A 23,007-nucleotide genomic window follows, 5' to 3' on the forward strand; every position below is an offset into this window, starting at 1 on the left:
TGTTTTTCATTGTTTTCTCTGGATGACATGAAGTTTTTCCAAGTTAATTTTTTTTCCCTGATTGTATTCTCTCTCTAGCTGCTTGAAATATCATGCTTTTCTAGAGGATGGGCTATAGCAGCCTCTGGAATATTTTCTCAATAATTCAGACCTGCAAGCATAACCATGTGTGTTGAAAGTGATCATTCATATCACTTTTCTCTCCTCTCAAAGACTGCACGGTATTCACAGTATGAGTCATTATCCACCTAGTTCAGCCAGGGGCATGAGAATTTGCTAGCATACGATAGACCAGAGATCATTCGAGGGAGGAGGGGCCAGTCCCTCCTCCCTGGCCCCAGCCACTTGCTCTTCTAGATCCCAGGCTTCAAGTAACCTTGTAGCTTTCCTCTGCTTCCTCACGCACCATTGTGAACTTTAGTGGCACAGGTGTGTGTGTGTGTGTGTTAGTCACTCAGCTGTGTCTGACTCTTTGTGACCCCGTGGACTCTAGCCTGCCAGGCTCCCCTGCCCATCGGATTTCCCAGGCAAGAATACTGGAGTGTGTTGTCAGTTCCTTCTCCAGGCGGTCTTGCCAACCCTGGGATCAAACCTGGGTCTCCCACATTACAGGCAGATTCATTACCATCTTGGTGGCCAGGGAAGCCCAGCGGCACAGATACAGCCCTGTAAATAGGCATTTGTGAAGTCTGTAGAGTAAGAACGGCTGGAGACAAAGCTGGAGAAGAAGTTCATAATGCTCTGAAATAATAATAACTACTATTTTTGGAGCACACATTCTCTTAAATTCTTACCAAATACTCTCAGGTAAGCTGTCTTGTTTCCATTTTCAGTTCAGTTCAGTCACTTAGTCATGTCCGACTGTCTGAGACCCTGTGGTCTGCAACACTCCAGGCTTCCCTGTCCATCACCAATTCCTGAAGCTTGCTCAACCTCATGTCCATTGGTGATGCCGTCCAACCATCTCATCCTCTGTCGTCCCCTTCTCCTCCTGCCTTCAATCTTTCCCAGCATCAGGGGCTTTTCCAATGAGTCAATTCTTCACATCAGGTGGCCAAAGTATTGGAGTTTCAGCTTCAGCATCAGTCCTTCCAATGAACACTCGGGACTGATCTCCTTTAGGATGGACTGGTTGGATCTTCTTGCAGTCCAAGGGACTCTGGAGAGTCTTCTCCAACACCACAGTTCAAAAGCATCAATTCTTCAGTGCTCAGCTTTCTTTATAGTCCAACTCTCACATCCATACATGACTACTGGAAAAAACCATAGCTTTGACTAGATGGACCTTTTCTGGCAAAGTAATGTCTCTGCTTTTTAATATGCTGTGTAGGTTGGTCATAGCTTTTCTTCAAGGAGCAAGTGTCTTTTAATTTAATGGCTGTAGCCACCATCTGCAGTGATTTTGGAGTCCAAAAAAATAAAGTCTGTCACTGTTTTCCTTTGTTTCCCCATCTGTTTGCCATGAAGTGATAGGACCGGATGCAAAGATCTTAGTTTTCTGAATGTTGAGTTTTAAGCCAGCTTTTTTTTTTTTTTTTTTACTCAAAAAAATATGGAATGCTTCATGAATTTGCCTGTCATCCTTGTGCAGGGGCCATGCTAATCTTCTCTGTATCGTTCCAATTTTAGTATATGTGCTGCCGAAGCGAACACTTAAGCCGGCTTTTTTTTACTGTCCTTTTTCACTTTTATCAAGATGCTCTTTAGTTCCTCTTTGCTTTCTGCCATTAGGGTGGTGTCATCTGCATATCTGAGGTTATTGATATTTCTCCCAGCAATCTTGATTCCAGCTTGTCCTATCCAGCCCAGCATTTCTCAATATATACTCTGCCTATATGTTAAATAAGCATGGTGACAATAAACAACCTTGATGTACTCCTTTTCCAGTGTGGAACCAATTTGTTGTTCCATGTCTGGTTCTAACTGTTGCTTCTTGACCTGCATACAGATTTCTCAGGAAATCTGTTTGCATTTTACAGATAAGGAATTGAGGCTCAGAATTTAAATCATGAGCTCTAGCCGCATAACATGGGCAGAGCCAGAATTTGAGCGTGTATCCTTTCCATCCAGCTACCCTGCTTCCAAGAGGGACACCTTTGGCCTGGTCATGCTTTTCTGTGAGCATCTTTTAGAAGAAGGGCATCAAGTTGCTAAGAGATAATAACTATGGCTTTTTTCTCTGTTCTTTTGAAGACAGGTGGTGACATGCCAGGGCTTCCCAGGTGGTTCAGTGGTAAAGAGTTCACCTGCCAATGCAGGAGACACGGGTTTGATCCTGAGATCAGGAAGATCCCCTGGAGTAAGAAATGGCAGCCTTCTCCAGTATTCTTGCCTGAAAAATCTCGTGAACAGAGGAGCCTGGCAGGCTACAGTCTATGGGGTCACAAAGAGTCAGACACAACTGTGTGACGGAGCGCGTGCGTGCACACACACACACACACACACACACACACACAGTGATATGCCAGGATGGATGGGAATAGAGAGGAAGACAACAAGGAGGATGAAACTCCAGATATTGGTGGCAGCCAGGAGTTGGCAAAAGATGTGATTTCCTTCCTGTTCACTTCAAACATGAGTACTAGGAGTCAGGAACTGAGAATAAGTTTAGTGACCACACTTGTCTTTACATCCCGGAAATGCACAGTCTTAGGGACAAAGGAGAATCAGAATAATTAATTTGGAGTAAAATCCTTGTTTATGACCACAACTCGTGTGTGCTAGCCATTTGGAGGGTCTGCTCTGACCTCCTCAAGGAATTACTCTGTCCCAGGGAAGTCTGCAGCCCTGTGTTGTGTGGGCAAAATGAAACTTCATCCCGTGAGCTCTTTTCTCTCTTCTGCGGTGCTTACTTTGGCTTTACCTTGTGCCAGACCTGAAAATCTGGAGCTGTCAGCTCTAGTCCAGCCCCCGCGGAGCCCAGTGGCAGGGTTCCAATTCCTTGCGGTGGCGAATGTGAAGAAGTGCTGTGTGTGGGGTAATATTTATGGCTTTGTCAGCTGTTGGCACCGTAGCAACGGACTCAAGAATGGCCAAAGGAGCTTTAGTGATGATGAGTGTTTGTTTAGAATGATAATCTAGGGAACTGAGCTCTAGGCTCTCGTCAGCAGGCCCGTCCTGGTTGAGAACATTCCCTAAAAGAAATTCTTGGTTCAGCAGTTAGCTCCAGGTCAAGTGTGACCAAAGGCGATGATGTACATTTGCAGTGGAGATGCTGTGTATCCCAGAAAGTCCTTCATCTGCCCACGCCCTTGTGTGTGATAGGCATTTTCTTTTCCTCCTGTGTGATCCATCTGAAGATGTAGGTGATTTAAGGGAGTTGTGTCTTTTTTCCACTCTGCCCTGGCTCCATGACTCAGGGTCACTTGATCATCACCCTGACCTTAGTGTTAGTATTTCTGAAGAGTGAGACAGAGCTAAATCTATCCAAGTATCAGTAGGGTTAACTGTATACAAAGTGTTTTAAAGTATATGATTTTCATCTCATCCTTGTAAACTTTCACGTGGGGAAGAAAAAGTTTATTATAGTCTTTGAAGATGGAAGTCAATGATTTAATTAAGTTGCAAGAATAATAAGTGGAATCAGGACTGCAGGTAGGCATTTCTGATTCCTGGATCTGTACCTTGGAGTAGACAAGTTATAGCTTGCTGGCCAAATCTGGCCACTGTCTGTTTTTGTACAGCCTGAAAGCACAAAGTTTTCACATTTTTAAATAGTTGGGAGAAAAATAACAAAAGAAGAAGAATATTTCCTGACACATAGCATAGGTAATTCAAATTTCAGTGTCTAAAAATTAAACTTGTATTGGAACACAGACGCATTTATATATTTAGGCATTGTCTGTGATTCCTGTTAAACTACAATGACAGACTTGAGTTGCTGTGACAGAGACCTTATGGCCCACAGCACCTAAAATATTTTGTAAAGGAAAAGTTTGTCAGCCCCTGTAATAGATGATCAATGAATAGAAACCCGTGGAACAGTCTCTCTGCACTAGTCTGCTAAGGCTACATAAAAAGTCCCATGAACTGGGTGGCTTCAAACAACAGACATTTATGGTCTCCCAGTTCTGGAGGCTGGAAGTCCACAACTGAGGCATTGGCAGAGCTATGCTTCCTCTGAGACTCTGAGTAGACTCCTTCCTTGCCTCTTCCTAGCTCCTGGTGGTGGCCCAGAGTCCTTGGTGTTCCTTTGTTTGTATCTGTGTCCGTCTAGTCAATTTCTGCCTCCATCACCAGGTGGGTGTCCTCACCTCATCATCTTCTGTGACTGTCTGTGTCCAGATTTCCCCTTTTTGAAAGGACACCAGATATATTGGGTTGTTGTTGTTTAGTCACTAAGTTGTGTCTGACTCTTAGGACCCAAAGGACTGTAGCCCATCAGGCTCCTCTGTCCATGGGATTTCCCAGGCAAGAGTACTGGAGTGGATTGCCATTTCCTTCTCAGGGGATCTTCCCAACCCAGGGATTGAACCCACATCTCCTGCATTGGCAGGCAGAGTCTTTACCACTGAGCCACCTCGGAAGCTGCTATATTGGATTAGGACTCCCTCTAATGACTTCATCTTACCTGGATCATCTGCAAAGACCCTAGTTCCAAACAGGGTCACATTTCCAGGTACCAGGGGTTATGACAGTGTCTCTTTTTGGGGGACACAATACAACTCATAGCACTTTTCCCAACGTAGGGTGTCATTCACACATTATCATCGCTCTTCCTTATTCCTCCCTTTGTACCTCCTTCCCTGCTTCTTCCCCCACCCTCTTGCATCCCTTATTCACTAGACATTCAACAAACATTTATGCAGTCATTACAGTGTCCTCACCGCTATGCCCATCACTGTGCTAAAGTATAGTGTACAAAAGTGATTGAGTGTTGGCTTCTGGCCTCAGTGAGCTAGCAGTGCATGATCAGCTGTCTGTGATAAGTCCGCTCAGAGGGATTTGTGTAAGCAACAGTAGAGATTTGAAAGGATCTCTAGCTTTAAATTCTCAAATATTGAGCAATAATCTTTCAAAATAATTGATGTGGTCTTCTTTAACATACCACGGCTGTTGACTCAAAAATAACAGATGCTGATATCCTTAGAACTGTGGAGTTTCCTTACTGTTCTTTTATTTATTTATTTATTTTTTTTCATTCTTTTTTTTTTTTTCTTTTTTTTTTATTATTATTATTATTTTTTTTCCCAGTGGGTTTTGTCATACATTGATATGAATCAGCCATGGATTTAAGCCTTCAGCCCCTCATCTGCCTTTATTTCTTCAATCTCTCTTCCCTTCAGCACTGATCATGTCAGGATGGAGTGTCTGTTCTGGGAAAAAAACAATGGAACGACCCTGAGGAGGGGCTCTGGCCTGGTTATGTTAAGTTGATGGCTTTTAGGGAAACTTAGCCGTGGCTTTGTGGGATGAGGCTGGACAGCACTCCGTGCCTCTTGTCCCTATACATGTGTTTTGTTGTGTCTTCTTTGAGGCTCTTTGTCACTCTGCTGTCTCCTCCTGGCACTAATTGGTTACATTCAAATGTCATGAAGTGCGTGAAATATGTTCTGACAGCCTTTTCTCCCCTGGCCCCAGAACTCAGCATCTCGCTGGTCTTGTAGGATCCTCATGGGTGTGAAGGCACGACAAGGAAAGAGGTTCGTCCTCTCTGTGGGGGATTCTGGTGGGACTATTTGTGGACCGCATCCTCGGGTCCGATTGTATTATCTCTGTGCAGTTTGTCAACCATGGAGTTCCCTCTGCTCCCTGCAGATTCAGAGTTTCCTGCTGGTTCTCAAACCCTAAGATGCTAACCTGATGGAAACATCAAAGATCCACTCCCTGTAGGAAGCGGGTGAGGGAACTGATGCTAAAAAGTAACGCCTCTTCTCCCAATGCTGTCCTCTTCCCAGACTTCACAGTTGCTGCTGACCTTTGTATTCAGACTTTGTGTGTGCACGTATATATATGTATCAGTCTCTGTTCTACTTAGCCTTTTAAAGGAGCTTCTTTGAATTTTTTAAAAATTAAATTCACTATGAATGCCAAGATTCTTCAGCTTTTATAAATGGTGCAGAGTAAGAAGAAATTAATATTGACTTATTGGTAAAGAACCTCTGACATTGATATTATGAGACTACAGTTACCTTGCTTTGTTAATTTTAACAGAATTTCACATTTTACCCTAATGCTTCCAGAGTTCAATTCCTGTGTCACAGTCTACCCCAGAAATACTTCTGAAGGCCAACGACCCAAATCTTGGCTTGACCACTTACTCCTTAAGAAAACTGGGGCAAGTTGCTTAACCTCTCTGTTTTCTCACTGTCCTGAAATGAGTGAAACAGGTACTTTACAGGGATGTTTGGAAGTTCAAGTGAGACAGTGTTCATCAAAGGGCTTTGGAAATGGGAAGTTTGGTGTAAATGTCAGAAGGTATTATCACTGCTGTCCTGATGAAAATTAATGCTATGGAAATTCTGGTCAAAGATACATTTTCTTCTTTTCTGTGACCTTAAAAAGCAGAGTTATCATTGCCACTAATTTGTTTTGGGTATTTCTTAGACTGTGGGTTCTCAAGGTGTGGTCTCCAGACCAGGAGCATGAACTTTACCTGAGAATGTGTTAGAAATGCAAGTTCTTGGACCCCACCTCAGACCTCCTGAATCAAAATCCGTAAGGTGGAGCCCAGCATCTGTGTCTTAACAGGAACTCCAGGTGATTCTCTTGGCACTAACCTTTGAGACCCACTGGCTTAGAGGTACACCCACCTGCGTGTGCACAGGCTCTGATTTTGCTGATTTTTTAAAAATGGAAGTAGAGCTGCTTGACAGTGTTGTGTTGGTTTCCACTGTACAACGTGGATCAGCTGTATGTATACATACAGTCCTTCCCTCGTGGACCTCCTCCCACCATCCCTGCCGCACCCCTCTAGGTCATCACAGGGTGCTGAGCTGATCTCCCTGTGCTATACACCAGCTCCCCGCTAGCTACTTATTTGACACATAGTAGTGTGTGTATTTCAGTGCTTGTCTCTCAATTTGTCTCACCCTCTCCTTCCACCTGCCACGTCCACAAGTCTGCTCTCCATGTCTGCGTCTCTATTCTTGCCCTGCAAATGGGTTCATCAGTACCATTTTTCTAGATTCCATATGTATATATATATATGCATTAATGTATGATGTTTGTTTTTCTCTTTCTGACTTACTTCACTGTGTATGACAGACTCTGGGTTCAAACACATCACTGCAAATGACCCAATTTCAGTCCTTTTTATGGCTGAGTAATACTCCACTGCATATGTGTACCACATCTTCTTCATCCTTTCATCTGTCAGTGGACATTTAGATTGCTTCCATGTCCTGGCTGTTGTAAACAGCTGCAGTGAACACTGGCGTACATGTATCTCTATGAAAATACTACACTTGATCTTAGCCAAAAGGCCGAGAAGCGATTCTATGAAAACAGAACTACCATATGACCCAGTAATCCCACTGCTAGGCACATACCACCCCCCCCCCTTTTTTTAACCTGGTTTTTCTTTCAGACCTGGAAGGGATTCTGAAAGACAAATGTGTGCATCTAAGATTGAGTTGCCACCATCCGTTGACTTCCTAGAACACGCCTGCCTGACAGGTGTGCCATTTTTAGCATTGACATCGATCCTACGAATGCAGGTCCTTAAAGCAGCCTGTTGGTTAAACACTACTTGTTGGGGATATGCTGGAGGTCCATAGCCAAGCTCTCTACTTAAGTGCGTTAATAACAGTGGAATGAGATGGCTGGTAAACTCTTCTGTGAGATTCAGTATAGCTCCTGCCGAGCTTGATTTGTATTCTGGCCACCCTTCAACATCAGGTGTCTTCCTCGCTCTAATAGTCTCTTGTCTTCTTCAAAGGAACCACTACCTCTTGATGAGTTGGGGCCCCTATCCTGAAGTGCTCTGACAGGTCATAGAAATAGCCAGTGGTTTCCCTCATGGTCTAGTGGTTAAGAATCTGCCTGCCAGTTTGGGGGACATTGGTTTGACCCCTGATCTGGGAAGATCCCACACGCCTCGGAGCAACTAAACCCCAGTGCTGCAACTGCTGAGCCCAAGTGCTGCAACTGCTGAAGTCTGTGTTCTCTAGAGCTGTGCTCCGAAAGAGGAGAAGTCCCCACAATGAGAAGCCCTCACACCGTGATGAAGAGTGGCCCCTGCACTCCGCAACTGGAGAAAGCCCTGGTGCAGCAACAAAGACCCATCACAGCCTAAGTAAATAAATAAATAAACTTTAAAAAAGTGAAATAGCCAGGTGCCCCACTGCACACCCTGTACTTCCCCATCGTACCCCGGGATTGCAGCTATGCTGTGGCTGTCCTGACAGTTAGATGGACAGTAGTTACCTTATACTGAAAACAGAACTCTAAAGGTAATTAAGACAGAGGCGAGAAAGTAGTGGGAAAAACCTTAGGGAAATCATGGTGCTCTCGGGCTGATCCATAAGGGCAGAGGTGCATCATAGGTGTTCAATAAATACTTACAGAATAAGTGAATGAGGGCAGAATTTTGTGTTTGGGAAGTGATCCTGCCTACTTCACTTATGAGCATCTATCTTATTCCAAAGGAGCAGACATTATGCCTTGATTGGGTGAACTATTAGATATGTTTAGTTTTAAATGCAGACATAAATAGATTTGATCTTTCCATGGTTCGAATTTCCTCCCATCAGCTTTCCCTTAATTATCCACAAGTGTTCCAAGCCTTCATTAGCTAAATAGGATGCAGATGATGGTCATTAGTCTGGGATATAAATCCTGCTGGCACATTCAATGGCTTTTCACTCAGTTAATTGAAATTTTCAGTATTCATGGACTACAAGAAAACACTAATTTTATCATTTATTTGGGGGTACATTTTTTTTTCCTTTTGCTGATTGTGTTTCATAATTATGGAGTTAAAAATAAATATGAGTGCCACACTTTGCCTGGAGAGGATACCACTATTTTAAGTGCACATGTATCCATATTAGTCTGCTAAAGCATGGAGACCGATGGAAAATCACACATTGTCTAGAAATCTTAGAATTGGCCAACTAAATGTCTAAGAAAGCATCCAAGTCACGTGCACTTTGGGAACCCATTGATTCAAGTGTAGGAGACTTCCAAATTGTTAGTAATATGAGTAGGTCTGGTCTTGACATCTGCCAATGAATAAGAAATCATCCAGTTGTCCGTGGAGTGCAAATTGCAGGTATCAAATAGAGATGATTAATGCAGGTGTTATTCCTGTAAATGGTTCTTAGCTTTTGACTGTATTTGACCATTTGTCAGAACTAACTGGCCTCTGTTTAGTGATATTGAGAGTGAAACACATGTACACAGACACGTGTGTGCAACTGATACGTGAAATAAAATTTCATAAGATTACCATCTATCTTAGAGATTCGGTTTCTGAATTCCTTAGTTTTTATAATCCAATACTTCAGCAATGATCTCTGCTTCCCCCCCCCCCCACTTTGTTCCAATTTAATCGAGTAAGTGTCATCTGTGTGCTGTTTTAAAAATATAAATCTTGGTTATGGACGTTACACCACAGAAGTTGGCTCAGTAGAGGCAGAGTATATCTATTTCTAAACCTAATTTAGTGGGAATAAAACAGCATTGTAATAATTCTCAGAGGTAAACTCTCCCTTAAAAAGGAAACTAGAACATATGGAGTCTCTTTTCAGTACTCAATCACTTTGCAAAACACACCCACCAGTGAGAATAGGGTAGGCAGCTGCCCTTTCAGAGTCTTTGTAGGCTGGACTGGATGGACCAATCCATCACTGCTCCTCTGTCTGGGTTGTCTGACCGAAGCCTTAGCAGTTTCAGTTGTTTGACGCTCTTCCTTCTGGGGTTGCTTTGACCTTTTTGCCCCTTGGAATGTTTCTCTGAATGATTCTTAATGATAATTTAAGGAAGACATGTTTAAGCACCTCAGTCCTCTAAATCAACCATTATATATATATATGGTTGATATATATTTTATATATATATATATATATATATATATATATAATATACATGGCTTAATAGTGTTGTTTCAGTCACTAAGTCCTATCCAACTCTTTGCAACTCCATGGACTGCAGCATGCCAGATTTCCCTGTCCTTCACTATCTCCTGGAGCCTACTCAAACTCATGACCATTGAGTCAGTGATGCCATCCAACCATCTCATCCTTTGTCACCTCTTTCTCCTCCTGCCCTTAATCTTTCCCAGCATCAGGGTCTTTTCCAATGAGTCAGCTCTTCATATCAGGTGGCCAAAGTATTGGAGCTTTAGCTTCAGCATCAGTCCTTCCAAATGAATATTCGGGGTTGATTTCCTTTGGAATTGACTGGTATGATCTCCTTGCAGTCCAAGAGACTCTCAAGAATCTTCTCCAACACCACAGTTTGAAAGCACCAAATTTCTGGCACTCAGCCTTCGTTATGGTCTGACTCTTACATCCGTACATGACTACTGTATAATATATAAATACATATATTTAATATGTATGTCAATATTTAATTTATATCTGTCTCAAAGTCAAATATAGAGACATTTTATCAGTTATGCTTTTGGGAATTCCCTAAAAAATTCTCCTTTCTGCCTCCGTAGTTAATCAAAAGATGAATGTATTATTCAGCCAGATGTCCTGCCCTCAGAGGATGCAGAAAAGAAGTAGTCAGTCTACTCACTGATTTCTAAAACTGTGCCTGATAAGATCCAGCTCTTTTTCTCCAAATTAACCAGGGTTCTCATGATCTAATGGGAAATGAATAGGGGTTTCCTCATTTCAAAATGAAGAATTCAAGACCTCTAGTCCAACAATCTGTCTTAAGGTTAATGTTTGTCTCTTATTAAGAAGAGACAAAAATAAAACGCCTAGATTCCTGAGCAAGTTATCCATTTGTTTATCTCTCCAGCAACTCTTATCATAAAAGACCAGCAAATGTATAAACTCTAATAAGGGGTCACATGAGCTTCCCAGGTGGCGCTAGTGGTGAAACATCTGCCTGCTGATGCAGGAGACGCAAGAGATGCGGGTTTGATCCCTGGGTTAGGGAGATCCTCTGGAGCAGGAAATGGCACCCCACTCTGGTATTCTTGTCTGGAAAATTTCATGGGCAGAGGAGCCTAGTGGGCTATAGTCCATGCTCCTGCAAAGAGTCAGACATGATTGAGCAACTGAACACAAGGGGTCACATTCAACTAGAGCACATCTGTCATAGCCAGTATCAGCCCTTGGCAAAACTGGGTCAAATTAAAGTGTACTGTAGTGAACAGAGCCAGGCTCCACACAGATCTCCATGCACACGGCCCTCAGCTGTCTGCCCTCTCAGGAAATTGCCCTTAGCTGAAATGAGGCATCATCCCTAGGGTTTGCCCTCTTCCCAGGGGAGCACTTTCCCTTGCCCCAGCTTAGGACAAGTCTAGCCCAGTTTCAGAGCTCTCTATTTGGTTGGCTGAGACCTTGGTTGAGTTTGTACTCCAGCCCATCAACCCATTGCATCTCCCTCTGCTCAGTCCTGCACCTTTGCCTTCCCTTCTCCAAGTGGAAATCCGAAGGTCTCCCTAACGAACCTCCTGTAGGCTGATCTCCACCTCATAGGCTGCTTTTGAGGGAGCCTAACCTGCAACCTGTGGGATCTTTTCCATCAGCATTGAGTATCTGAGATCTTCATACTCTAAGTCATTATTTCTCTCAAAATCTGCTTTGAAATTAATAAAAGACAAGAAGCATCTGCTTGTAGGAAAGAGAATAAATACATTCCTCCTCTCCAAGATGTAACAGGCCAAAGATTACAAGATTCAAAATTTCCAGTTCCCCCTTTGTGGTGACTCTTACCCCTAGCATCCCTTGAGGGTCTATCTATTATGATTCAAAGCCTTCTGCTGAAACCAGAGCTCCTATAAATGAAATTTCAGGTGTCACTATGTAAATGAACAACAGTGGGACCTCAGCTTTCTAGATTCATTTAGGAAATTGCTGCAACTGTCCATGTATAATACTGTTCACCCCATGCTATTCATTCTGCCTACAGTCTTAGAAGTCAGTACTCTAAAAAGCCACGGTGTGTGTGTACCACAACTTCCTTATCCATTCATCTGCCAATGGATGTTTAGGTTGCTTCAATGTCCTAGCTATTGTAAATAGTGAGGCAGTGAACATATACACAATGCAATATTACTCAGCTATAAAAAAGGATGCATTTGAATCAGTTCTAATGAGGTGGATGAACCTAGAACCTATTATACAGAGTGAAGTAAGTCAGAAAGAGAAAGACAGATATCATATATTAACACATATATGTGGAATCTAGAAAGATAGTGCCAATGATCTTATTGCAGGGCAGCAAAAGAAACACAGATGTAAAGAACAGACTTTCGGACACAGTGGAAGAAGGAAAGGATAAGATGATTTGAGAGAACAGCATTGAAATACAGAATCTAGAAAGATAGTGCCAATGATCTTATGTGCAGGGAAGCAAAGGAAACACAGGGATAAAGAACAGACTTTCAGACACAGTGGAAGAAGGAAACGGTGATATGATTTGAGAGAACAGCATTGAAATACAGAATCTAGAAAGATAGTGCCAATGATCTTATGTTCAGGGAAGCAAAGGAAACACCAATGTAAAGAACAGACTTTCGGACACAGTGGGAGAAGGAAAGGGTGAGATGATTTGAGAGAATGGCCTTGAAATATATACATTACCATATGTAAAAGAGATGGCCAGTGGGAGTTTGATGTATGATGCAGGGAACCCAAAGCTGGTGCTCTGAGACAACCTGGAGGGATGGGGTAGGGAAGGGAGCGAGGGGGGGTTCAGGAGGGGACATATGTATGTCTATGACTGATTCATGTTGGTGTATGGCAGAGGCCATCACAGTACTGTAAAGTAATTATCCTCTGATGAAAATAAATAAATAAAAGCCGTTGTGCTTCCTTGCAACAAATGCAGCATCAGGCAAACTTTGGTGGAGGGGACTCATTAGCAATTTCCTCTTTAATAGAAAAATATTGATGCAACAATCAAGAAGGTCATGGCATGGGTTAAGTCACCATGTTTTGAGGCTTTCATTTTCAGTAATTAAAGTGAACATGTTATTGGAAGGTTTAGAAAGCCCACCCAAAGTCATTCACAATAGCTGCCATCAGGAAACTGGAATGCCAGCGAAAGTCTTTTAGACAGAATGAAATGAGACTGACCAAGCGTATAAGCACAGTCTCCTTAGAAAATGGCCAAATTAAGGATATGGACTCTCATTGACCCTTGCCGTATCACTTCCACACTTGTTCCATGTCCTGAGATTTCACTGTATATTTATGCTTTGTCTCAAGTGGTTCTTTGCTACGAGTGCAACATTTAGAGATATATATATATATATATATATGTATGTATATATATTTTTTCTTTTTAGTGAAGCCAATTTCACCCATCTCTGACTCTCATTTCTCCTCCAAACATGTTTCTCAGGTTACCTGAGACTGTTTTTGAAAGTTGAATGGTATTGTTTAATTTTGAAGATCATTTCCCCTGGGGGCAGAGCACTAATGTCTGCATTCTTAGACATGTTCCTTAATTTACTCTCTCCAACGGTATATGTTAAGCTTAGTTAAAAATGCAATTAGAGTCGCTCAAGTTGCCCCCACTTGGCAACTGCATGGAGTCTTCAGTAGCTGGGATTTGTGTCCCCGCCCCCCCCAACCCCGCCCAGATTTTTACTTCCATTTAGGACAGAAATTTGTTGTTAAGTTGTTCAGTCACATCCAAGTCTTTTGCAACCCCATGGACTGTAGCTCACCAGGCTCCTCTGTCCATGGGATTTTCCAGGCAGGAATACTGGAGTGGCTTGCCATTTCCTTCTCCAGGGGATCTTTCCAACCCAGGGCTCAAACCCTCATCTCCTGCATGGCAGGCAGGTTCTTTACCACTGAGCCACCAGGGAAGCCCTAGGACAGAAAATGAGACTTGAAATCAGGAACAGGAAGAGAAATTCCCATGATTAGACTTTCCCATTTCCTGGAAAAAATTTAGTTGCACTCATCAAGGAATTATGATCATTTCTACAAACTAGCTCAGTGAGAGTTTATACCTTTTGTTCTCAACTGGGAGTAATTTTGCCTGCCTCCCGACCCTTGGCAATGCCTGGGCACATTTTTGGGTGTTACAGCTGATCCAGGGAGGAGGGTGTGCTGCTGGCCTCTGAGGGGTGGAGGCCAGGGATGCTGGTAGCCATTCTGCAGTGCTCTATACAGCACACACATCCGACAACAGTGGATTATCCAGTCCAGCGTTCATAGCCCCAACACTGAAAACTGATTCAACCAAACCATGTGGATGAGACAATGGATATATGCTAAACAGAGAGAAAAATGTTATTTTACTACAATTCAGGAGGCTTTTGTGTCTCTCCTTTGGCTTCACTTTGTAGCTCTATGACACATGAGTGAATCTGCGTCCAAAATAATGTTTTGGGATAAGACTGCAGTCTTTTTTTTTTTTTTGCATTTTTTTCATCTGGTGCATATTTAGTGGATACCTTTTCTGTGCCAGGCACTGGGCTAGGTAATGGGGCTATAGTGATGACCAAGTCTTGCTGGGTCTTTCCCTGGAGCAGAAATCTGAGCGTGAACATCAAGATCTCTCTCGTGGTATAGTGTTCAGTGTACAGGTGTGTAAAGATGAGGAAAGGTCATGAGGAAGGCATTTGATGGGAAGATTGAAGAGGATGCTTCATTGTTATGCATGCCAGCTGTCTGCTACTTTGGCTGTTCTTTCTCTCCTTTCTGGTCCAATCTTGATTTTCACTTTTTCTCATTTTTTTTTTCTGCTGCCAAAATCTTTCCTCCTTTCCATTTTCCCCTTTCAATTCAAACTTTCTGAATAACATGTATCCCTTCCTTCCCAAACAAAATTAAAACACACGTAAAAACTACCAGCAATCCACATGTAAAGATCATGCCCACCTAAACCTTGAACTTAATTTGTCTTCATTAAAGATCCTTTTTTGTATGTTTATCTATGTCTGTGTTTTCTGTCCTTTAATACTGCATATTATTTGGGGACAGAATACACGCTGTCTCAGATTCTTAACTTTTTCTAATTCTTATCCCAAAACATATCAAAACCCTAAGTGAATTGATAAATATGTTTATGTCATATGGAGAAAGAGTGAGAGAAAGTTTATACACATTAGATTTTTGAGCCATACCAAAGTCTTTGTATACATTTCTTCCAGTTTTTTAATTCTATTCAACCAAAATAAAACTATCAGTGTGCATATATATACATATATACACAAATATATATACCCATACACAAAATACACATACATACATCTATGCACACATATACATAATGCATATGTATGCATATTGTTGTTCACTCGCTAAGTCATGTCTGACTCTTTGTGATCCCATGGACTGCAGCACGCCAGGCTTCCCTGCCCTTTTCCATCTCCTGGCATTTGCTCAAACTCATGTCTATTGAGTCCTGATGTCACCCAACCATCTTATACTCTGTCATCCCCCTACTCCTCCTGCCCTCATCTTTCCCAGTGTCAGGGTCTTCTCCAATGATTTGGCTCTTTGCATCAGATGTCAAAGTATTGGAGCTTCAACTTCAATATCAGTCTTTCCAGTGAATATTCAGGGTTGATTTCCTTTAGGATTGACTGGTTTAATCTCCTTACAATACAAGGGTCTCTGAAGAGTCTTTCAGTACCACAGTTTGAAAGCATCAGTTCTTTGGTGTTTAGCATTCTTTATGGTCCAACTCTCACATCTCTACGTGACTACTGGAAAAATCATAGCTTTGACTATTTGGATCTTTGTCAGCAAAGTGATATCTCTGCAGTTTAATACACTGTCTAGGTTTATCATAGCTTTTCTTCCAAGGAGCAGGCATCTTTTAATTTCATGGCTGCAGTCACTGTGTGCAGTGATTTTGGAGCCTAAGAAAATAAAATCCGCCACTGTTTCCACTTTTTCCCCATCTATTAGTCTTGAAGTGATGGGACCTGATGCCATGATCTTCATTTTTTGAATGTTGAGTTTTAAGCCAGCCTTTTCACTCTCATATATGTGCACATATACATAATACATATTTATGCATATATTACATATGTATACAAGAATATTTATTGCAGTAAAACAACAAAAGAATGAAGTCCTGGAAACCATCAAATCTCTGTCAGTAAAGGAAAGCATAAATAAAGTATGACAAATCCATATTATGCATGTTATGCAGCCATTAAGAGGAATGTGTGACTCTACATGAAGTGACTGGAAAGATGTTGATAATGTAGTCTTAGTAGGATGGTATGATCTCAAGAAAGAAAGAAACTTCTCTGTGTGCATATGGAATATAATTGTATAACTAATATGTAATACATACATATTTGCATAAAAATAGAGAAAGTGTGGAAGGATGAACAGAGATTTTTACTATTGGTTACCTCCAAAGGATAGGTTAGAAAGGGGATTGACTTATTAAGAATATATATTACCGTGCCATGCTCTCAATTGCATTAGATTCTTTTGTGACCCTGTGGACTGTAGCCTGCCAGGCTCCTCTGACCATGGGATTTTCAAGGCAAGAATACTGGAGTGGGTTGCCATTTCCTACTCCAGGGGATCTTCCCCACCCCAGGGATGGAACCCGCATCACTTGTATCTCCTACATTGCAGGTGGATTCTTTACCTGCTGAGCCATTTTAGTTTTGTAATTAATTAAAAAGTGGAAAATTTTGCTGAAAAAATTATTCGCATAATGTCCATAGAACTCTTCATAGGATAGTCCAGAAGGAACAAATTTGCATGTAAATCCCAACTGGCCTTGACTACCAAAGTGCCTTTATAGTGGCTCATGAGGCCAAGAAAATATCCACACAACTATATAAAAGTCAATTATGCAAAGAACAAGTGAGCTAAAGAGAGGGGATGAGACAGCAAGTCTGATACTACTGTTCAGGCTCACACCACTTGCGGGTGGAGAGAAGCTCCACTCCATCACTCAGGTTCTTCCAGGTGTCATTTGAAAGATACTGGCATTTGACGATTTGCACGTCTCTTCAAAAGAGTGGGAGTCCCTTGCATGGTTGAGAAGGTGGGTACTAGATCAGACTGATTGGCTTTCATTCCTGATCTACTGCTAAGGTATGACAATTAATCTAATGGCGTTATAGTCCTTTATTTGTGAAACGAAATAAATAAGAGTCTTCATCCTTACTAGATCATCGTTGGCCAATATTGAATGTTCTGACTTGGAGGGGGTGGAAAGTGGGATTGGTGAAAGAGGCACTTTTTATAATCCAGAGAAATCAGGAACTTCCTTGGTGGTCCAGGGGCTGAGACTCTGAGCTCTCAATGCCGGGGACCCAGGTTTAATTCCTGGTCAGGGAACTAGATCCTGCATGCTGCAACTAAGGGTTCACGTGCTGCAACTAAGACTCAGGGCAGCCAAAATAAATAAATCAATATTTTAAAAAATCCAGAGACATCAGTGGGGTCATGGGAGATGGTCCCCACCTTGCATGGGAGATGCACAGGCCAGAGTCAATATCATTACACTTTTCCAGTTCTAATGGGTCTTCCACCTTCTTGTGTTACAGACCACCATCTTCAGCACACTGGCCAATGAGAAGTCCTTATCTGACTGCAAAAAGGTAAGTCAGCCTGTAGGAATTCCAGCCTGCAGTCAGAGTAATAAGTGACTTTAGAATTGATGACATTCAGTTGAAAAGCTATGGCATCAATGAAAATGCTCTGCTAACACTGTATGGTCGTCTTTCCTCAGAGATGGAAATTTGAATGGTTCTCTTTAAGGATGTCGAGGACGCTGTTATCGTTTGACAGTGGTTTCTTATACAGAAGCTCTGGTTTCATCTATTTCTATCTCGCTATTATCTGATATTTTATTCTGTAAGATGAGCGTCAAGGGAGTTCAGGGCAAGCTGCATGGCAGGCATCTCTATCTTTGTTTGCAAATTTAAATGTAACAAACCTAAACCCAATACAAAATAAAAATGATTTTGTATTTGGAAAGCTGAACTTATAGCATAAAAATCTGGTTTGGATTCACCACAGTCGAGTTTGAGAAGCTGTCAGGCTTTGCAAAAGGATTAGCCTCGCTGGCATCTGATGGAAGCCGTCTTGTGATGGATCATGTCTGAGGACTGCCTGCTGGAGCAGCAGCGTGTCTAATTCCTGGCCTCTGCAGTGCAGGGGGCACTTTTATCCGCCTCTTTAATCTCAGGTTTAACTAGATCTTCTCCTTCTTGAGGGGAAAGAAGTGATTTCACAGTCTGAAAACTCAAATAAATTCTTTGACACTATCTATTGATATGGCAACCAGGTGCATGAAGAGTTGACCTATGCCTTGTGTATTAGTTATTTGGCATTTCTGGGGATTTGATGCCATGACATTCTTTGCTGGGTTGTTTCCATTTCTGAATTTACTTGATATGGAAATAGGTAGCGGGGGTCCTCATCTTTAAATGGCATGGGAGCCCACCGTTCTGAGTGCTATCCATTTCATTACCTTGATCATTTTTTTTTTTTATTGTGTATTAAGTCTCCATCTTAATTGGGTTCTGCAGTGTTTGTCTAGTTTTGGGCTCCCTGAAAGTGAGGTCCATGTGGAATTCTTAAAATTATAGAGCTTAGAGAACAAAGCAAGAGGAAAGGGGACAGGGGCACAACCTTTAAAAGAATGACGTTGCCCAAGGACACGACCTAAATTGCTTAGAACCGAATAGGTCCAAGATCGCAGACAAGCTGACTTCCACTAGAAATCCCCACCCCTTCCCCAAACTAGCTGAAATACTCCTCCCACTTTTTTGCCTCTGAAATTACCCACTCCTGTAAAAACTTCACAACCCCATACTCCCCGACCTCTCACCATCAAGAGATGACCCAAACTCTGTCTGTGGAGTGTGTTTCTTTCTAAATAAATCCACTTCTTACCTCTATTACTTTGTCTGTCACTGAATTCTTTCTGTGGCGAGACATCAAGAACCTGAGCTTCATGAAGTCCTGATAGCATGTGTGACCTCACTTAAAAGACTGTGGGGTCAAATCCTAACTGGGTTTAGGCTGGGCTCGAGTCTCAGCATGTGGAGTCCGAATCTGCATTACACGGTTTCAAAAGGACTTCAGGGGTTCTCTAGTCTCCTGCTTTTTCCAGATTGGACTGCCATAAATGTCATGTATAGATAATGATAATGAGGCTGGTGGGCCTCTAGCCTCCCTTGAATGTTCTACTGATGGTGTACTTAATGACTCTGTCACTAGAGACAAAGTATTAGAGACTTAGTTCTTCATTTTACTGAGCCAGTATCTGCCTCCCTTTGACGTCTGTCTAGTGATTAAGTATGAAGCCAGCTAATATGCTATCTTCTGAATCTTCTCCCCACCCCATTGCAAGGCTATTTATCTTCCTTATTTATTTCTAATAGGATGTTGATAATGATTGATTTCCAAAAGCTTGGCTGCTGGGAGCTTACTGTCTGGTTTAAAAACCAGGCTCTGCTACTTGTTACTTATGTGACTTTGGGTTGGTGACATAACCTATTTGTGCCTCATCTTTACCATCTGTAGAATGGGCACAATAGTCGCACACTTCATATGGTGGATGAATTAATATGCAGAGTGTTCTGAACAGTGCTCAACACATAGAAGCACTGTACTAGTTATTATTATTATGGCTTCTAGACCAGGTTATCCTTTTCTTTGGGTGGGGGGAGCTAGTTTTTATAACCAGTGTCAAGAAGTGTGCTTTTCACTCTTCATTCAACAAGCTCTGTTTACAAACGTAGTGTGTGGCAGACACAATAGAAGATGAGATCTGTGATGAAACGATAAGCTGTAGGCATTCTTGAGTGCAGCAGTAACATTCTACTAACAGTCTTAAGATGGCACAAGTTTCTATTTATAAGCCATGTCCTTCTGTTGATAACATGGTGCTTAATGTCCTTGCATGGGCCCTTAAAACATTTTTACATGAACTGGCTTTAAAACACGAATCTGTTTTATATCTATGTCAGTGATTCTTTTAGTACAGATGCAGGCCATTATGTTTATTTTTATTGAATTAAAAAATTTTGATCAGTCAAGGTAATTTATAAACCCAGGCCTGTTATCCAACTTATTACTACCTCTCCCAGTTCTATGTCATACCCAAATTAGAGTAGCATAGTTGGTCTCTGTGACTTCACTTTCCTTCATCCATTTATCCATGTTCACAAATATTCACTGAGCATCTACTATGGAATGTGAACTGGAATATCCTGTGAACAAGTGACATCTGATCTTTACCCTCATAGAACTAGTAGGTAGTCATTAAACAAGTAAAATTGTCATCGATGATGTGTTGGCCAAATTGTGATAGATGATATGATTTTTTTTTTAAGTTGGGAGGTTCTAAGATCATATACCATGAGAACCTAAGCTAATCTAGGGGCCAGGGAAAACTTTCCTGAAGAAGTGACTTTCACACACAGTAAATGAATGGGATTTGGTTGTGTGAAGACAAGGTGGAGACAGAAAAAGAGCAAGTGTGAAAGTCTGGAAGTGAGAGGTAGAGAACTGTCAAATGTTCAGAATGTCTAGAAATTATAACTGGAAATAGAAGATGGGGAACAGTGAAATAAAAGGCAGCCTGATCATGAATGGCCTTGTAAAACTATAGTAAGTGTTTAGATATATTGTAAGGGTAACAAGCAATTTTTAAAGGACTTTGAGCTAAGGAGGGTAGGTGTGTATGACATGATATGATTTTTACTTTAAGATCTCTTGGCTACTAAATAACAAAAGCAGCTAGATTTTAGATATGAAGTCTAAGAGGGAGGCTATAATTTAGGCAACAGATGGTCATAGCCAGAATCAGAATAATGGCATTGGGAATCAAGAGGTTTATAAAGTCAACAGCATATAATAATAGTTTGGATACATGGGAGAGGAAGTTGCTAAAGATGATTCCCTGATTTCAGACAAGAGCAGTGGGCAGATTTGCAGTGCTGTTTTCTGAGACAGAGACAGGGATAGGGAGGAAGTTGGTGTAGTTCATATGAGTTCAGATGAGTATTGCTTGGTCTGTGTTAAATGAGTTCAAAATGAGATGTGTTAGATTTGTGAGATCGCCTGGTAAGGATGGCCAGCAGGCATCTAGCACGTGTAGCGTTACAATTCAGGAAAGCTTTCTGGGCTGGAGATATGAATATGGGAGTAATATGCATGTAGAGAATGATTGAGAGAGTGGGAATGGGTGAGGTCACCCAGGGAGGGTGTGGAGAGTGAGAAGGAGGAGGGTTTACAAAACTCTTGAGGGGTATTGATATATAAAGTCAGGGAGAAGACTGTGCACGTGCCCTCTCTAAGACACCAGCTGACTCTGTACAAACATACTGAGGCGGGGAAGAGGCTCCACTCTGCTCCCCAGTTCTGTGGCCAGTTGGTTTTTGACAAGGGTACCAGGTCCATCAGTGGAGAAGAAAATCATCTTCCAACAAATGGTGCTGAGACAGCTGATGTGCACATGCGGAAGAATGAAGTTGGACCCCAAACTCACACCATAGAGCAAAATGAACTCCAGATGGAGCAGTGACCTAAATATACAAACTTGGAGGAGAGGAGGATGGAGGAGAACCTGTTTAAGGAGTAAGAAGTTTTGCTCTGCTGTGATGGAGATGTTCAGGTACTAGGTAGAGGTAATGGTCGCACAACATCGTGAATGTTCTAAATGCCACTGAATTGTCCACTTTACAGCGGCTATGTGATGTGAATTTTACCTCAATAAATTATTTAAAAGACATCTAAGAGATTCAGTTTTTATACCAAAGAGCCCCCAAACTCTGCATCACTTGAGCAGTCTCAAGACCTGGAACAGACTGCTCGAATACCCCTGCCTTCTCATCGGCTTGGAAAACTCACTCTTCCATGGAGAGATCTCTTTCTTTGTCCCTTTCCTTTCCAAGATTTTTGAAAGACTCTTCATGGTTTCTCCAAGAAAGATGAGTGGTTTTATCTCCTGAGCTCATAACATTTGGTACTGACTTCAAGTATAACCTAACGACAACCATACAACTTGTCAAATGTTGACCATGTTCACAACCCTGTGCCAAGTACTTTACATGGATTTTCTCTTTCGATTTTTACAACAGCGCTCGCAGGTAGGTAATAGAACCATCAACTGGTAAAGAACCTGCCGGAGGACACTCCAGTAGTAGATGTTGTAGTCAGGATGTGAGTTCAGCTATCTGACCCTAGAGTCATCACTTTCAGTGTTTGTTACCTTCTCTGCCACTGGATTCTAAATACTTATTTATCTTAGGTCCAGCTTCCCCCTAAACTATCAGTTCTTGGAAGGGAGGAACTATGATTCTGTTAGCAGGAGGGAAAAAAAATACCCCACAGGTACTATGAACTCAATCAATGAATTATTGAATGAATTTGGATGAGATCCATGAGATCCAAATGAATTTACTGCAGACATGGTAATGAAGGACAGGGAAACCTGGGGTGCTGCATGCAGTCCACAGGGTCACACAGAATCGGACACGACTTAGCAACTGAATGATAAATGGTTGTCTGTTAGCATAATATTATTATGGCACCATTTTGTTCTAAAAAGTATTTTTTTTTCCTTTTCACGGGAGTTCAGAAAAGAATCTTTTTATATTCACTATAAAGGTAATTTCTGCATTAAAATAAGGTGTTAATGGATGCCTAGTGGGGATTGACATGTTAAGGTTGGGCAAAGACAGCAAATATTCTAAAGCTTACTTCCTAAACACCATCTGATAGAGTTGTAAGAACTCTATTCTTATTTTCAGCCAAAGACCAGTTCATGCTGTAATTTGGAAAACTTAAACACCTCTAGGTAATATGCATAAATTCATTCATTATTCATGAATATTTATTGAGTTATCTCCTATTGCAAAGCAGTTGTTATTCCTAACGTGTTATAGGAGAAAAACAAACATGCCAAGACATGAGATGACTTGCTCTAGGG

General features: G+C 41.7%; 1 non-coding gene and 1 pseudogene across 1 annotated transcript; both read right to left on the minus strand.

Moving 5' to 3' along the window:
• Positions 1–1,546: 1,546 nt before the first annotated feature.
• On the minus strand, positions 1,547–1,653 carry LOC133058935 (U6 spliceosomal RNA). The gene has a single exon (XR_009693443.1). It is a non-coding gene; the product is annotated as a U6 spliceosomal RNA (small nuclear RNA).
• A 5,659-nt stretch (positions 1,654–7,312) lies between these two features.
• LOC133058924 (U2 spliceosomal RNA) lies at positions 7,313–7,436 on the minus strand (annotated as a pseudogene).
• Positions 7,437–23,007: the final 15,571 nt, after the last annotated feature.

Source organism: Dama dama, chromosome 6, assembly GCF_033118175.1.
Source record: "Dama dama isolate Ldn47 chromosome 6, ASM3311817v1, whole genome shotgun sequence".
In the NCBI taxonomy this organism is placed as follows: Eukaryota; Metazoa; Chordata; class Mammalia; order Artiodactyla; family Cervidae; genus Dama; species Dama dama.